General features: G+C 37.1%; 1 protein-coding gene across 7 annotated transcripts in view; it reads left to right on the top strand.

Annotated features, from left to right (window-relative positions):
- The window catches only part of cadm2b (cell adhesion molecule 2b), a 231,194-nt gene that overhangs the window by 151,035 nt on the left and 67,721 nt on the right, over positions 1-12,438 (top strand). The window lies entirely within an intron of this gene.

Here is a 12,438-nt window from a genome sequence, read left to right as displayed (position 1 = left end):
TGTCTTGGATATGTGGCACAGTGATGAATTCTCTAAACAGACAGCCACTTTTGAAAGTGGTATTTTAACTCAAAAACCTGTGTCTTATTCACAAACCCACAATCCAGTTTAACCAGTTGCTAAATTCACTGTAATAACGATGCAGCGTATTTAAATTAAGTTATTATAATTTTCTTCCGTGCAAACACGCCTCCATACAATAAAGGCCTGTGAATTATGCTTATTATAGAAGGCACCTTATTCGCAATTTGCAATGCTATTTGCCTGATGCAATTAACGTTGCATTATAACCACCCACTGGAAGTAGGTGGCAAATGGAATTTAATTTAAAAGATAGTTTGTGTATATTTTCTATTGATCATGACTGCAGTTATTCATCCAATGATGGAGAAGAACATATATCCAGATGTATGATGTAGTTGAATATGCTTTTTTAAAAGGTCTGATTCAGGTGTCTAGATCGCAGTGGTGCTATAATCTCTATAAAGTTAGTCAGATTGTGGTAATCGTCTACAACTGCACTTACATCCATGCAAATTGAGTTTAGCTAAAACAAGGCAATTAAGTCTTTGTAGTGTTAAAGGATGGTGGCACAATGTCTCACGGCAAGAAGGTCCCCAGTTCGAGTCCCGGCTGAGCCAGTAGTCCTGGGTTTCACGCGTGGGTGCTCCGGTTTCCCCCACAATCCAAAAACATGCAGTATACTGTAGGTGAATTGGAGATGCTAAATTGTCAGTAGGTGTGAATGCGTGTGTGTGAGTCCCAAGCCATTTATAAGGGAGGATTGGGAAAAAGACCTGGCAGCCTACACTGGAAAAATCATTGCCAAGAAAATTAATGGACAGTCTCTCACATATGGCAAGAGATGGTCATAGAATCACCAAGAGTCGGATACGACTGAAATGGTATTAGATAGACAGAGATAGTGTTAAAAGAGATTTGTAGCGTTAAAGTATGTTTGGCTTTAACAAATCTAAATCATTTACATGAAGTTCTTTGCAAATTAGAGTTAATGTCAAGACCAGACCAATACCAGACAATGACAAGACAAATCGGGGCCCAGACATACAGTAACTCATATTCCCATCCAAGTTATGTTTGAGGTACACCCCATGTGTGGGGTCTTAAAACAATGCTAGATCCAGACCAAGGCCATGTTTATGTGGTCTCGAGAGTTCTCCTGTGGACCAAGACCACAAATCCAACAATCCAAATTGCAGAAAAATGCATTTCTTACCAAAAAAAAATGTTGTAACAATTATCAGGACAGGTAGCTGAAAGTGTAGTAGGCTTATATTTAATGACAACAAACAGCAGTTGGAATTAAACATTTTTATCAAATTGGTAGTAATGTATAAGCAAAATGGCACTATAGAGTTCCTACAGATTAGTCTCTAAAGATGACTCTAAAAGGTTTAGCTTTTAGGGTAAGTCAAGGTTACCTGAATTACCTGCAGAGATCTGAGCAAAGTTGTAATATGTACAATTTGCTAATAAGACAAGCTTAAAGGGGTGGTTGATTATGATTTCACTTTTCTAACTTTAGTTAGTGTTTAATGTTGCTGTTTGAGCATAAACAACATCTGCAAAGTTACAACGCTCAAAGTTCAAATTATAGGGAGATATTTGCTTTTAAAGAAATTGCTTTTGAAGGACTACAACAAACGGCTGGTAGGGACTACAAAACATTCCTCCGGGGTTAATGACATCACCAACCCTTGAATTTACATAAACCCCGCCCCCTGAACACGATTTATATATAGATTATCAAGACAGAATATGCTAATCAAAGACTAGATGATAACTACACATAAGCTACATGAATTCATCAACTAACCATTCAGAAATGTCCTGTTGCATGTTGTCACTTCTTGATCATCTGACTCCGGTTTGAACATAAAAGGCTAAATAAATTTGAAATGTTCAGTGCATGTCTGTGTGAGGTAAAAGGACACAAGCTGTTGAAGCTCCGCCCTCTGTGCTGGGAGCAGCAACTCATTTGCATTTAAAGGAACAGACACAAAACAGTGCATTTTGCTCATCCTCAAAAAGTGACAACTTTAACATGCTATATAAAAATATCTGTGGGGTATTTTGAGCTAAAACTTCACATACGCACTCTGGGGACATCAGAGACTTATTTTACATCTTGTGAAAAGGGCATTATTTCACCCCTTTAAGTTGTGATAATATAGCAATGAAATGACTGGTCTAAATGAGGAGCTGAGTATAGAGGCATTCAAGGAAAATTTCTTGAAATGGAATGGCATAAAGCCCAGGCAGTTGTCGTAGTCTACAAGGGACAGCTGGTGATCTAAGATGACAGCAAACAGCGGCTTGACCTTCAGCTGAGATTTGAGACTGAGAGGTTGGGTGAGGAAACTCATCAGGGAAGTCTTAGTTTGGAGGTATGAGCTCAGGGTTGTGGGTGGACATCTAGTTTGATATGTCAGAGTGGCATACAGAGATCCTTGCCATTTTGAGATTGTTGTCAGCATAGCAGTGGTAAAAGAAGCACCTGGATGACTGTTCTGGTGTAAAGGGAGATTCACACTGACACTGATTTGCAGTGACAAGGCAACCAGAAATCATTCATTTTCAATGAGATTTGACAATTTGAGGCCACATGGGAAAATGAGACCAGTGGTAATGCACATTCAACTATCTGCAATTACAGTGATGCGATGACTATCAATGGAAGTGTTGACCAAGGAATGGTTCTTCTACAAATGTATTGTGATTTGTTAATATTGCTGTAACCTTTTTACTTTAACAAGCAGTAAATTACTGCATTAACCTGTGGCAAGGTTTTTGAAAGAATGTTATATTACCAACAAAATAGCCTAAACAATGTCTAAATCATTATTTGGTTGTTAGTTAACATTAGGCCTACTTTGAACTTTGTGTGGCTCATGTCTATGTACTCGGCTTACCTGTAGGTCAGGAATGCCCATTCCTGCTCCTGGAGTGTCACCTTCCTGCATAGATTTATTCCAACACACCAGAAAGTTTCTAGTAATCCTGAAGACCTTTATTAGCTGGTTCAGGTGTTTTTAAATTGGGGTTGGAGCTGGACTCTGACGGTGACCCTCCAGAAAAAGGATTGTACACCCCTGATCTAGGTCAACCAATGAGAGAAAATTTTTCAGAAATGGATCTAGTAGTTATTAGGGCTATCCCCTACGAATTTGAGTTTCTAGTAGACTAGTAGGTTTTAATTTAAGCCAATAGTCCAGTAATTACATGTTTATAATATATATTGGGGAGTGGCATCGGAAAATGGTTTGAGTTTCAGAGCTGAGAAAGAATATTATATGTAACATTGCTAACACTGTTCTACATGACAGAGAAATACCAAACCATAATATTGAGCCTTCAAAATAAAGAAAAATTAAGCGCACAAATAAAGCTTGTCGCTGCGCACCGCCAAAGGTAATCAAAATGAATGTGGCGGGGCGAGGGGGGGGGGGATATCTGAACATTTGAATAATTTATTTATAAACTAGTGATTTCTGAGACTGTGTCAGCTGTAGTTGACTCGCGCCATCTCTGCAATATAGTGGACGTGCCTCCGCTACAGAGAGAAATAGTGGCAAATATTAGGCTACTAACATTTCAAATTAAAAGCCATAGTTAGGTTGACAAATACCTGCCTGACAATTACCACATGTCCGTCACGGACTGCGCCATTTCCTGTGGATTTCTATTTTCTGCGCCTTTTCTCGTCGACTTACATTTGGTCGACTAATAGGGGGCAACCCTAGTAATTATACAGGTATGTTATTGAAATATTACAAAGATTTTTCTTCTGTCAAACAACATGCATTGATGAATCATGCACAATAAGACCATGAATGTGTTTTATAAAGGTATAAGATCGAGCTGTAATTTTTCATGCCAGAAATTTGGTTTCCTTGCATATTTCAAAAGATCGAGCAGTAGGTTCAACCCCAATAGTGCCTGACTGTCTCTGTAATATCATACTGCTGTGAGATGTTTTAAGCTTTTCCATTACCATTCAGAGCTATTCTCTGGTCTACAGTAGATGTATTTTAGTGTGTCACTCTGTCTCTTTAAGGGAAGAGAAAAGCACTTGAAGGCTTTTAAACCTAGAGAGGGGAAATCCATTCTCTGTTCTGGTCCCTGTTCCCTCTCCCCCCATGGCGTTAATTTAGTGGGAAGGATGGTACATGGCTCTACCATTAAAAGGGACATATATATTTATATATATACTGTATGTGTGTGCGCGTGTGTGTGTGTGTGTTCATGTGCGTGTGTTTGTGCAGATGGGCTACGTCACACTTCTATTGTTGCTTAGCAGTAATTGCAGCAGGTTATATCCACCCAGCCAGTTTCAGGCTATTAGTGCATGAGCAAACTGAATTCTGAGCCGTTCCTGGTTATTCCTTAGCTGCTAGCTCCTGATACAGTCAACACTAACCTTCTCTCTGTCATGCTTAGCTGTAAATAGAAATAGCAAGCACTCAAGATGGTGACTTTAGTAAACATTTAACTGTTACTTTTTAAGGCACAAGTTAGAAGCTGCTACATCATACAATAGATGTTAATGAATTGCAACTGCTAATGTGTTAGCACTTAAACAACATGAAACTTCACTTCAGTTTTAAAGGAACAGTTCAACTAAAAATTTAAATCCTGCCCTCATGTCCAATAATTTGTGAATTGTGTATCCATACAATGACTAGTCATTGTGATGAATGTTTACACTCAATGTGAACATGGACAAAGCCACTAAAAGAGTTCACTATTTTTGTGATTCATTTGAGTGAAATTACAGACTATGTGCAGCTGTTGAATTTGAAAGCAGTTGTTTAGGAAACCAGTCCTCTATTTTACACAGGAATAATCACAAAGCATTTGTGGCTTGCTTTAGGAAGTGCATTTTTTCATTAACAAGGAAAATTGTGCACATTGTGTCTATCTGCAAATACATTTCTGAACATTTGTGCTTTACAGAGTCCTATTTATCCTATAATATGTCTTCACAGGAACACAAGTGGCACAGTGTATGTTGGAGCACAGAAAACGTGATTGCTTTACAAATTTGAACATGTGGATCCTGTTTTTAAACAAAAAATCAGGCCTATTTTTGAGAAAATCATTAACTGGGATTGATTCACTCTACAGTATTCATAGGCAACAGTGATCCAGTCTCCGCTCTTAAGATAATTACCTATGGATTTTCTAATATCTGCTCGAAATGAATTTCAAAAAGCTGTCATAACGAGAAAGGCTGTCATAACAGCGCTTTGAAGTATCTTAATGCAAGTTCATACCAAGAATCCATCGTACAGTAATGCACATATGAATATCCCATGGCAGATAATGTACTAAGTAGGGCTGTGAAACGATTAATTGCATCCCAAATTAAGTTTGTGTTCACATAATATATGTGCGTGTACTGTGCATAATTATTTTGTATATATAAATACACACACATGCATGTATATGTTTAAGAAAAATATGTTATTTATATATAATATAAATTGTATATTTAAACAAATATTTCTTAAATATATACATGCATGTGTGTGTATTTATATATACAAAATAATTATGCACAGTACACGCACATATATTATGTAATCACAAACTTTTATTTTGGATGCGATTAATCGTTTCACAGCCCTAGTACTAAGATATAAATAGACTTGATATTGTAGTATGTTACAGTGGTCCTCAAACTGTACAATATGGAGTGGTGCCATCATATATTTATTGCTATTTAATTATTATTAAATTAAATTATTGCTAATTCAAATATTCAATGTTTAGGGATATTTTTTTGACATTTTGGTAATAAATAAATATGATACTATAAATAGCTGGCGGCCTGGCGCCGCCAGTGTTGCACTGAAGAGGGAGCATCTGAAGTAACGAAACGGGACGATAACGTAACGCAAATTATCCCCAGCTAGAAAACATTTGCGTAGTTGCCAGACCGTAACAAACCTGTCGCTAGTATATATTTTATATTATTATAAAACTAAAAGCTACTGAACAAATATAGATGGCAGAGCATTGAATAATATTACTGCATTAAACAAAAAGGAAAATTGCCTAGGCCAACATACTTGGAAATCCATGAAATTAACATGTTTTAGACCACCAGATATAAATGCTTCTTAGATAGGCTACTTTATTTCAGCAGTTTTATCATGAATACAAGACACCAAAATTACATTGTGTCTTCTTTACTATAAAACACACTCATTGCGACACATTTAACAGATGCGTAAATGTATGGTAAGTTAGAACAACCTGATATGCAACCGGTGAAATAATCAACTTACTACAAAAAATGACCTAGCACTCTAAAATCCCCATACCTTTAGCCTACTCAGTAGAGCTGCACTTTTTGTGGTGTATGAAGTCTGTAGGTGCCAATCAAAATGTGACTGTGAAACAGGCCGTCCTTAACTAGAATGTTATAGTAGACTAATATTAATAATAGAAAGCCTATGCACTTGTTTTTTTAATCATTAAAATCCATTTTCACATTCATCTTTACTGAGGGGGCAGGATAATTCGGGTGAGGGGGCAACACCAGCCCCGACACTTCATGTTTGATGGACATCTGTCTCCCCTCTATTCATCAGTGATAAAGTGGCTTTGGCACCGGATAGTTACAGTCAAACCAAAATTTATTCAGACACCTTCAACATTTATCACATTATCACAGTTTATTCGCTATAGTTTAGAAAATGGTAATAAAATATGACAAGAACTCAGAGCTCAAATCAGTTGATATTTTACTGGTTTTGGCCATCCTTCTGTTAGACTGTCTCACAAATGAATTAAGTTGAATAGCTGTCAGCTGTCAAATTTAAGTACACAATTAGATAATACCCATTTAGGTCAAGCAATTACCAAGCAATGCTTAATTTGGTTCAGTCTGTGGTGTAAAACGGTCACATTAGCAATTAAAGAAAAAACACTTAAGCAAAACATGGTCAGGTCAAAGTGTCTGAATCATTTTTGGTCCCAAATCTTTGTACATTTTACTGATAGTCCACTGTTTTAGGTATAATGTCACAGTTTACTGTATTTTGCTATCCTCACTTACATAAATCAACTATAGTGTCCTACACCCACTAGTAAAAAATTATATCTGGTGTCTGAATAATTTTTGGTTTGACAGTATATGAACTCAGTTATAGGAGCCAGCCACCAAGGCGTTCCCCTAAGAGCGAAATTTTCCCCTATAGGGCCATTTTCCTGGTTGCATTTGCACCGCCAGTAGGAACTCTGAAGGTCCTTGCATACTGAGTCCGAAATTATTGCATGTGTTTTTTCGTATTCGTGATTCGGTGGCTCTGAAATGTCAAAACACCATTCAAAATGCTTGCTACGGATGCGAAAAACGCAGAAAATCTAATCTGATCTGAATTTTTTTATGACGGGCGAACGTTTCAGAGGCAGTGTGCAAGCATGATTGACATAACGTGAGGTCGTATTTATTTTTTAACATGTGAAAATTTCGGATGCGAATTTCGGACTCAGTGTGCAAGGGCCTTGACTCTGAAGTGACGCAGTGACGCAGTGACGCAACCTGTCACTTACGTCCTGCCGCTCTGGTTGTTGTGCGGGACTTTCATTTTGACAGTGCGGCGGACTTTTATTTTGATGGTGCTGAGAACGCAAGATCCTGAGCACACAGCACTTACATTCTCTGTCTTCATTAGTTTACGATCTGTTTAACAATCCTATCTAATACATTATGAAAAAGTATTATAATGTTTGCCACGTGGTTGATGCCTAATGTTGCTAGCTGAGCAGAAATACACACAGTAATCATGTTTCACTTGATCCCTTCAAAATTGCGTCGGATTTCCTCCTTTGCTTAAAGGTTGAGAAGTTCCTGGACTTCGCCGTTGGTCCAACTATCACTGTTTTCCATGTTCATGGAGTAAATATACTATAGGCTATAAACTGTGTGTTTGCATGGCTTATAAAAGAATGGTGGGTGCCGGTGTTTTGCCAATGTTCAGCCAATCAGCGTACACCTACTGATGGTTACTATTGTTCTGGGTTCCTTCTCTGATGGACCGGATGTTTTCCCAGTTCCTGTGGTGTGAACACTCCAAAAATTGGATACTTCTGTCAATAGTTTTATGAACTATGAAAACATTCCTCCGGTGTGAAAACCCCTATAGATGCCTTTAAACTCCATTGAACTCAGAATAAGTGTCATTCTAAATTGTTCAGACCTCTTCCCGATAATGAACGTGAGGCTGCTTGCTATGAAACAAAAGACACCGTGAGGTTTTAATGAGCCCCTAATGCATCTGTCTTCCTCTGGAAAAGCTGGAGACTCAAAACCGGAGCATCCCTAGAGAAATCGCTGGCTCAACGTTCGCTCTACATGTGCTTTCCAATTTAACTAAGAATTTGCTGTTGAACGTGAAAGGGTGGCCTGAAAAATTACACCAGCTCTTCCTCTTCAGGGATATGACTAGACCCTTCGATCCCATTGTAGACCGCCACAACAAAAGGGCCTCCAGTCCTAATTAAATATATTCATCTTCATCCCACATTACAAGACTTACTCCCCAAACATCTTAGCAAATAGGCCATGGTTACTTTCATGGTCAGTCAATTAATTAAAATATGTGATGTTGCTGTACGTTCAGTGATTTAAAATTAGGTTGTCAACTTGTTCATATCGTATATGTCCCTGTAGTTTCTATGTTCTCTTTCTGTTCCTCAGTGGACATTTGGACTCAGGGTGTCAAAATGTATCAGTATTTCAGTATAAAATGGATACAAAAATTGTATAACAAATATGTAATGATACAGGGGTGCAAAAAGAGAGTATTCAACCTATGAAAGGTAAAAGGGTAGAAATAAAAACAACACATTTTTAAATATTAAAATATTTATTATTTTTAGATATACAAATGTTGCATTTTTAAATATCTCATATTTATGTCCTATAAAATAAAAAAATAAAAATTTTGTAAAAAAAAATTTCATGCTAGCATTGTTCAGAGTGAAAATGTTTGTCAGTTACCTTTTTTCCCTGACTTAAGGCCTGTTCACACCGGGACGAATTTCGCGCGTGATATTCGCCGACGTTTAACGCCTCGTGACTAAACAAAGGGCGCCAATGTGAGTGTGCACACCGGCGCGAAAAACGGCACGCGTAAAAGCGTCATTTTTAAAAAAACGCCTCGGGTTCGTTTTTTTGCTTTGACGCACCGCGTCAAAAACTATCCGACCAATGAGATTGGCGCTTTTGTTCACGTGTCTGGAGCTTCTGAAGTTACAGTAAAACACAACTTGGGGGCGCTTAAACACAAAACGGTCTTGCCGTGCACACATACGTAACGGCGAAGAAGATATACACCAAGTAGCAGTGTTGCCAGATGTACGATAATTATCGTATTTGTACGATAATTTTGACCTCTGTACGATGTACGATCAATAATGGAAAAAAATCCTATAATGTATGATAATTTCAGAACTGTGTGACACTTCAAATGATGGTCGTTGTAATAGGACTTCTCATTGATCCAGCCGTGGATTCTACGTCTACCGGGGGAAGAACGCGTAGAGAGAGGGAGCGAGAGACCTTGCGTGTGTGTGCTAGTGTGCCTCACGAAGCGCATGTAAGGACTCAACCAATCAATTGTAAGTGCGGGCGGGCTTTTATCTATACTCCCGAATCAGAACCGACCAATCCCAACACCCCTATCCCCCCCCCCGTTGGAGATTTCTTGACTCCCAGAAATGACTTTGTGCAGGTTGGGATGTCTCGTCTGTCATTTTCATGTCGTTGACTCGTGTACGATAATTTTCTGCCAAATACGATAATTTTGAGCTTCTGGTACGATACTTGGACATTTCCAATCTGGCAACACTGCCAAGTAGCGTCTACACTGCCGGGAAGAAATAAGACGAGGAAGATGCAAGGCAAGGTGAATGTAGAGCTGCTGGTCTCGTTGGTGTCGGAACATAAAGAACTATATGACAAACGCGACAGCGACTACAAAAATCTTGATAAAAGAGAACTGTTATTATGGAGTGGTTTCTGTTTTACATTAAGCGCCATCTAATGTCAGGGAATGAATTTGCATGTTCACTCGGCTCATCGTCAGCGAAAATCGCTTGGGTGTGAACACAAAAAACGCGTTGAAAAACGCTGGCGAATATTCGTCCCGGTGTGTAGGGCCCTTAAGTCAAGGCGATGACGAAACAACACCAACGTCAAAAAGACGACACTAAAATGTAATTAAAAAATAAAAACTTTTGTAAAAAAAAAAGAGACAAAATGTTACAGACTGTTTTTAACGAGCCTCTACGAGCTTTCATTCTTGCAGTTGCCAGATATCAAGAGTTTAAATCCCCAAATTAAGCTTTTGCTGTTAAAAGGATACATTATCTATGTTTCCATTCACCTATTTCTATGCTCATTTTGGAATTTAAATTACATTTTTCTTAGTGATATTTGGCTAGTTTATTAGGAAGTGATGATTTTTTGCTGGATGGAAACGGTGCTGTATTTTATCATGCAAATGTTTTATGTGATATTCCAATTTTGTGCATAAGTTAAATTTGCAAATTTGTATGGAAACATAGTATGTTCTGCCCGGTGTTTTACTTAATCTGTGCAATCTGGCAACCATGTGCACGCACTCTCTCTACACTGAGGAAGAATCTGAAAACTGTAGTTTAGCGTGCTGTTTGCTGCGACTAAATCTGTGATCAAACCTTCTCATTGATAAACTGTAATAAATCCAAACATGAATCTCGACTATATTGTTTGCGATTGTGGTTGCTGAATAAATGCACTTACAAAACCTCTGTGGACAATACAGTCTTTTTTGCTGTTGTTTTAATAGAAAAAAATAATAATTACTATTAAGAGTTTACATTTTTGAGAGAAGTTTCTTGTTTTAGCCTACAAGTTTTCATAGTCTATTATAAATCAGATGAAGAAATGAATTGACATTCGATTTTTGCTTGTAGGCGAAAGTGCAATAATTCTGATGAAATGCAAAAATTAATTTAGCAAATGACAAAAATCGTTGTGATTATAACTTTGAGTAAAACAATTGTGATGATCACTTTAACCATTATGCAACAACATGACAAATTTTTAATTAACTTAAACTAGACTAAAAAGCCTAGACATATAGGCCCGGTTTCACAGACAGGGCTTAGACTAAGCCAGGATTAGACCATAGATCAATTAGGACATTTAAGTAATTTTTATAAACATGCTTAGAAAAAAACATTACCGATGTGCATCTTAAAACTAAAAAGGCACTGATATATTTTTAAGATCAGTCAGTGCAAGTTTATTTCAGTGGAAACAGCTCAGACTTACATTTTAGTCTAGGACTAGTCTTAAGCCCTGTCTGTGAAACCAGGGGTTAGTCGACTAAAACTTGACTGAACAAAAACGGAGCAAGGTTGATTTAAATGTGCTAAAAATAAAAAAAGTACATTTGACACAGGACTAAGACTAAATTAATAATAAATAAATAATAATAAATATACAATAAATAATAAATTAGACTAAAACTAATTGGTCATGTATATTTCTCAACATATTTCTCTTAGTTATTAAATATTAAATGCTTATTACATCTGGATGGAGGAAGCTGACTAAAATCAACACAATTTTTATTAATTTCTTTAGTTGTCTGCAAAGCAAATGATCATAAATAATGGTTATCACATGACCTTATGTAGCCCCGCCCCTTTTCAGCACTGTGCTCATTGCGTTGTCTTTTGATTTGTATTTCCACAGCATGAAGGTAGATCTTACGGATACATTTATGTATTTTGCTTTTTAAAATCTTCTCAGTCTACTGACATTTGTTATGACATCCACTTCAAACATTACAATGCTCATTTACATACAATTAGTAAGTCCACATCACCAGCTAATTACTCTTCGACAGCGATGCCATAGAAATATACAGAGCTGCCGCAAACACGGAAGATAAAAAGATTATTATTATTTATTTATTTTTTGATTTATTTTCTGTCATCAATATGTGTTGCATATGCTGCATACTCTTTTCTTATCCAAATTGGTGTTGAAAATCTTTTCACGTTAAAAAAAAACGTGATTTCATCAAAATTGGTATCATGAACATCCCTAATTTGGACTTGAAACGTAGCCCTGCTTGGTTCACATATTCTCCAAAACCCATTTCTGATTCAGCTAGCATCAATTTTTTTTTTTTTTTTTTTTTTTTTTTGAAAATAGTGACCAGGTATTAAAACAAAAAAAGTTTCTGTTGAAAACGTGTGCATGTACCAGTATTGCAATATTTATCATGTAGAAAGTGTAGCAATTGCAAGACAAGCTTTTATGTAATTTCATCACGTTGCAAGTTCTCAACCAATAATTTGGGATGTTTTTGGTGCATTTAGACCATTTGATCATGTTGTGCATGTGCG

Source organism: Squalius cephalus (assembly GCF_949319135.1).
Source record: "Squalius cephalus genome assembly, chromosome: 11".
NCBI classification, from domain to species: domain Eukaryota; kingdom Metazoa; phylum Chordata; class Actinopteri; order Cypriniformes; family Leuciscidae; genus Squalius; species Squalius cephalus.
This window is presented reverse-complemented; position numbering and strand designations above follow the sequence as displayed.